The sequence below is a fragment of the Hemiscyllium ocellatum genome, unplaced genomic scaffold, assembly GCF_020745735.1.
Source record: "Hemiscyllium ocellatum isolate sHemOce1 unplaced genomic scaffold, sHemOce1.pat.X.cur. scaffold_184_pat_ctg1, whole genome shotgun sequence".
Lineage (NCBI taxonomy): Eukaryota > Metazoa > Chordata > Chondrichthyes > Orectolobiformes > Hemiscylliidae > Hemiscyllium > Hemiscyllium ocellatum.
This window is the reverse complement of record NW_026867893.1, coordinates 1,121,476-1,127,836: the sequence shown is the minus strand read 5'-3', so window position 1 is coordinate 1,127,836 and position 6,361 is coordinate 1,121,476. Positions and strand designations below refer to the sequence as shown.

The 6,361-nt window shown below is 42.6% G+C and overlaps 1 non-coding gene across 1 annotated transcript; it reads right to left on the bottom strand.

Annotated features, from left to right (window-relative positions):
• Nucleotides 1-2,675: 2,675 nt before the first annotated feature.
• trnah-gug (transfer RNA histidin (anticodon GUG)) lies at nucleotides 2,676-2,747 on the bottom strand. Its single transcript has one exon. It is a non-coding gene; the product is annotated as a tRNA-His (tRNA).
• Between the last annotated feature and the right edge of the window lie 3,614 nt (nucleotides 2,748-6,361).

Sequence of the window (6,361 nt, the reverse complement as noted above, 5' to 3'; positions counted from 1 at the left end):
TCTCACAACTTCCACCGCAGACACACCTCGCCCCCCCCCCCCCCCCCCACACACACACACACCACATTTACACTTTTCCCTGGCCACAGGCTGTCTCTCTCCTGGTGAAACTCACTGCTTCTGTGTCTCGAAATGTGTCTCTCCAAATATTTGGAAATGGATTCTCAGAGTGACAAAAATTCTGCTCTCATTATTTCTTTGCCCGACATCGATGGTCTTGAAAGCCTGACGTTCAGAAATTTGCGAACTTGAAAGAGAGAATTTACCACCTATTTACTCTCTCCAAACCTCAAATACTCTGGAAAACTTCCATTCGGTTTTCCTTGATTCAGTTTCAAATTTTCCAACACACAAGTAAATAAAATTGCATCCCCACGAAACACAGTCAGTTTCGTCTCTAATGTCTTAGCAGCCCAGTAAGCGCTGGCAGTGACCTCTCTGATAGAATCACAGATTCCCGACAAGGCAGAAAGTACAATTCAGCCGATCAGGTCTGTAGGGAAATTCGAAACATCATCTCAACCAGACCTAGCTCCTGTCTCTATCCTGGCATGCCTCTGGCTTGTGATTTCAAATAAACCTGTTGGAATGAAACCTGGCATCGTGTGACTGCTGACTTTATCACTGCGTTACCCATGGCTAACTCACTTAACTTACTGAATTCACTCCCTGAATACATCAACGAATTTAACAGGGCCAATCCACCTAACCTACAGACTTACCAGCAGTGCGAACCACTGAGCAAATGTACCATCATATCGAACACTATCTGTATCATGTTTAATGACTTTATACACTGGCAACTCAGCCGAGTGAATGTTTCTGCACTCAGATCTGAATGGGTTTACCCTGTTTTCTTCCTCAGATTGCTGCTTTATATAAACACACAGTCAGGAACAACTCTATATAATGGTTTTCATTGCAACACAAACACAATGTGCAGTTTGCAGAAGTTACATGTTTGCACTTTCACTGACACACTCTCTCCCCAGGAGTTGCAGTCCTTCCCCAGCTGATTCTGACAGCACTGTCCTTCCTGTGACATAACCAATCGAGAATGGAAGGCCAGGCATTAATAACCTTCACTGGGGAACAGAGCGACAGGTTTAAAACATTTACGGTGCCCCCAGCGGAGAATTGAGCCCAGTGACAGGCGGGGACACGAACCACGATACTGTGGAAGACAACAAAATCGAAGGAGGCCCTGCAGCCTGTTGTGGCCGCATTTGTCCAACACAACTGCTTAACGACCTGAAACAAGATTTCCATTATTTAGCCGATAGTCTGATATGTCTTGGCATCACAAATTCACATCTGAATTTTTTCAGGTTAAAAGAGTTTCCGCCTCTCTGACCATTTCCGCACATATAATCAAACCTTTTTGGCTTTTCCCAAAATCTCTTGGACTCAGTGTTCAATCCTTCCATCAATAACAAACGCTTCTTTCAGTCTATCCTATCCATATCCCGCATTATTTTGTACATCTCAGTCATGTCTTCTCCAATCTCCTCTGCTCGGCGACAAACAACCCCAGTCTGTCCAATCTCTCCTCATAACTGAAACTCGTCAGCCCAGGCAATATCCCAGTGAATCTCTCCTGCAACGTTCGCAGTGCCATCACATCATTGCTATACTGTGAATTGCAGAACTGCACACAGTACTCTAGCCAGAGCTAAATTAACTTTTTTCCTATTCTGTTACAGAATGAGGGCGTCGCTGTCTCGGGAGTATTGATTGCGATCCCTAATTGTACAGCGGGTAGTCGAGACTCAACCGCATTGCAGTGAGTCTGGAGTCACATCGAGGCCTGACCAGGTAAGAATAGCAGGTTCCTTCCTCAAAGGACGTCAGTGAACACGATGGTTTTGTTTTTTTCAACAATTGCCCATGGATTTATAGGTGTTATTAGATTCGTAATTCCAGATGTGTATTGAATCTCAATTCTATAACCTGGCATGGTTGGAGTCAAACCCGGGTCCCTGGTTCATTTGCTCTGTATCTGAGTGAAAAGTCCAGTGATAATCGTGTTCGGCCATTGCGGAAAACCCGTGAAATTAATCTTTCTGAAAGAAGTCACTTTTTCTCGATATTGTCCTGTATCATTTTCCTGAGTTTGACCCCCCATAATCGCAAGTCCATATCAGTAAAAGCTGCTACCTGAGGATTGGTCTCACAACAGTCGTAATCAAATGGATCAACTGATCTGCAGGTCCTGATGGTGGGGTTGGGGCACGTTCACCCAGCAACATTGACCGCAGCAGCACAGGCTGAATGGTATCAATGTGAGAATAAGTGTTAGATTTTGCAGTGCCTTAATGAATAGGAAATGACTCCACAACCACATGATGAAAGGGCAGCGCTCCGAAAACTATTGCTCAGTTAAATCTGTTAGACTCTAACCTGGTGTTGTGTGGTTTTTATCTTTTTACACCATAGTCCAACACCGGCATCTCTAAATTAATGTAATGGGGGTGTGGGATGAAAAGTTCAGTTAGTGATCGTAGGAGGGAGTGAAACCTCTGAGAACGGGTGGATTTGAATTCTGACATATGAAATACAGAGATGTGAGCGAGCAGAATTTGAAGGGAAAAGATCATCACCTTGGAAAAAATTACGTCATCCACACAACTGATTCCTTTGCGTTGCCCAAGAGCTGGAGCAGGTGGAGCAATTACTGCCGTGACTCGGATTCGAACCGAGGTTGCTGCGGTCACAACGCAGAGTACTAACCACTATACGATCACAGCATTCCACAGCTGAGTGCCCTAGCAGCGTGCAATAAGTACAGTCTCACAGGACATATTAGGCAGCGCACCAAATGCACAATATCAGTGCTAAGCGAACAGTGGCAGATATGTGGGAACTCAGAATGGGCTGACCGTTTAATGTCGGTTCCCCCGGAAGCTGTGATGATTCCATCATTAATATGCTAAAGGCTGAGATAAGTAGATTTCTCCAAAACAACAAAAACTCCGGGGACAGTGCAGGTGTTGTTGAAATGTATGCTTCAAGCGTAATGCAGTTTAACATCGGCTACTTCACCAGTTTCCCCACACAAGGCAGTAACCATTGCTGCCACATAGTCCCAACTCCCAGCCACAGAATCAGAGGAACTGAGTGGCACAGTCGCGAAGATGTGCGAAAAAGCTTTATCAGCCAGTGGGTGGTTAGAATTTGGAATATACTATCTGCATTGTTCAGAGCGACAGAAACCCTTACAACCTGAATAAATATTCAGATGTGAGCTTGTGATGCCAAGACATATAAGGCTGTGGGGTAAGAATTGTGAAATGTGATTCAGTTCATTAGGCAGTTGTATTTGAGAAGTGTGGCCACAATTGGTTGAAGGGCCTCCTTTGACACTCTTGTTCTCGGTAATATAGTAGTTAGTATTCCCACCTGTCACAGGGCTCAATTCTCCGCTGGGGACAGTGTAAATATTTCAAAACTGTCGCTTCATTCCCAAGTGCGGGTATTGATACCTGTCCTTCTATTCTAGATGGAGCATGCCACAGGAAGGACAGTGCTGCCTGAATAAAGGTGGGGAAGGACTGCAGCTCTCAGGAAGGCTGTGTGTCTGTGAACGGCCAAACACGTGCCTTCTGCAAACTTCACCTTGTGACTGTGTTAGAATGAAAAGCATTTGACAGACTTGTTCCAGATTGAAGTGTTTACTAGAAGCAGGAAGCTGAGGAAGAAACAACGTAAACACATTCAAATATGAGTGCAGAAACATTTCCCGCAGCACGAATGAAATTGTAAAGGACAGAGTACCGTTTCGATACATTGAATTTGGGTTCATTTATTCTGATGAGGCTGTTACCAGGGTATAAAACCATTACAAAATGATACAGCATTTACTCAGTATGATGGAACATTGTCTCAGTAATTCGCACTGGTTTTCAGAGGGAAGGTTGGGTTGATTGGCAAAGTTAAGTTGCCCTCTCGTGTCCAGGGAGTGAATTAAGTAAGTTAAGTGAATTAGCCATGGGAAATGTGGGGATAAAGTCAGAAATCACAGGACGTCAGATTATACTCCAACAGGTTTATTTGAAATCATAAGGGGGAGGGATTTCCCTTCTTCAGGTGAAATATATGGAAATAGGGAGGGGAGGTGGGTCTAGGTGAGATGCTCTTCAGAGAGTCGATACTGGCCCGATTGACTGAAATGCTCTTTCTGCACTGTAGGATTCTGTGATTCCATGAATTGATAATGACGGGGTTTACTGGGGTGTACAGACATCAGAGAAGATGCTGATGGGGGTGTACTGAAGATGAGATTTTATTCACTTGTCTTCTTGGAAAACTGAGAACTGAGTTATCATTGAACCAAGGAAGACTTAATGTTTTTTTTGCAGGTTATGAAATGCTTGGTCAGAGTAAATAGGTGGAATATTCCATCTTTCAAGTAAGTAAACATCTAGATGTCAGGTGTTCAATACCTTTAATCAAACCTTTGAAGGAGAAAGTAATGGTGAGAACACAATCGCTGTCACTCCGAGAATCTGGTTTTCAAAATATTTGGAAAGGCACTTTTGTTGACATGCACGGAATAAATTTCACAAGGAGAGACACAGCGTGTGGGTAGGTAAAGGTGTAGGGATGGGGTGTAGTCGGTCGGAAGTTGTGGGGAAACAATGTCTAAGTTGGTTGACTTTAAATGTAAAGAAATTCCTTTAATGTGTGCACCTGAATAAGATTCGGTTCCAAAAGTCTGCATTTTGAAAGATTTGGCATAATATTCCACCTAAAGCATTGTAAATGGAACTGAGTGGATTTTTATTTATTGTGAAGTGACGATATTACATAAAAATAGGAAATGACCAGTTGCTTGGAGAACGACTTCCTGCTTTCATCACATGCGTTCAGGATGTGAGAATAAACACCACGATGTTTGGTCCATTTCGTACTCAGTGAAATTTGCCAAAGCAACGAGCAACAAAACTGGTGGGTTTTCTTTTGCACTTTAACCCTCTGTTTTTCTTAGCAGTATTTTCCTTAAGCTGAAATAAAGTCAGAGCAAATTTGAATACAACATTAATCGTTCCAATGAGATATATCTAATTCACTTCTGATTATTAATGAACATTGTGAGGTTTCAGCAAAATTAAAATGAAATGAACAAATCAGCGGTTCTTGCGATTTAATCCAATTCAGGTTCAGCCAAATGAGAAAGGCCATTGAGCGACAACATCGCCTTTATTTCCCTCTCTATGGCTGCTTCTTCACGTGAGAGAGAAAGTGACTGAAGAAATTATGAGTCAAATGTACGTGTAAATATGAAAGAAAATTCTTGTCCTATTTCATTCTGACTCAGTTCTGACTCAGAATGTATCAATGACAGTTATTCATTTTGACCAGCATGGCTATTTATTGGAATTTGCTGTTATTATAATTCTGGTGAAGGCAGAAGCACAATGGTGTGGTCATATGTCACCCCTCTACAAAATGTGCCGAGGGGACCGAGGGATTATGGTGGTGGGTAATTATACCCCTGTGCTCCACATTCACTGGTTCGAGTCACACTCTGGTTGCTAACTTTATGTACCGCTCTAACAGTTTTTATTTGCAGCTCACACTCTGGTATACATTGGATCGAGAATCTTGTTCTTGCCCTTCACTGCATGGGAGATTCACAAATATTCGACACCACATTAAAGACGAAATGAAGAGTGAGAGCAGCCATTCTATTCAATTGTAGATGAAATTGGTGAAATGAGAAAGAACCCATTTTTCTTTCCGCCCTACATTCCATCCTGTCTTTCTATGAATTTACATCGAAAGAAAGAAAAAAAACTACAGATCGGGAGCACAGGCTTATCCAGTGGGGTTGTTCATGAGTATTTTAACCTGACACTTCACACAAAAATCTGATCAGTATTTCAAACAGTCAATCGGAATTGGAACCACAGAAAATGTCTCCAATGAAACAAACATTTCATTCTTTCACAAATTTCTGCTGTGTGTGAATCATACAATGATCCATCATCCAGCGTGATCACTGACTTGCCAACTGTATAATATCGAGCAACTTTCTTCAGCAATCACAGCTTCTGTACACAGCCACCTGTGCTGGGCCCAGTGTCATTTGTTGCCCCCAGGCCACAGCATATTTCTTCTTCCTGAGTTTATGAGCTTTGTTCCTGCTGCGTCTGATCTGTTCAATAAACCTTTTATGTCACTTCATCCCATCCCCTCACAATTCTGAACTTGTGAATAAAATAAGGCGTTAGACGAAATGTTAAACCAAGTGGAAGCATGCTATTCAGCGCAAGGAGTCTGCTCAACCATTCAACGAATTCATGGGTGATCTGATTTGGAAATGCTGGTGATGGACTGAGGTGTACAAATTTATAAATCA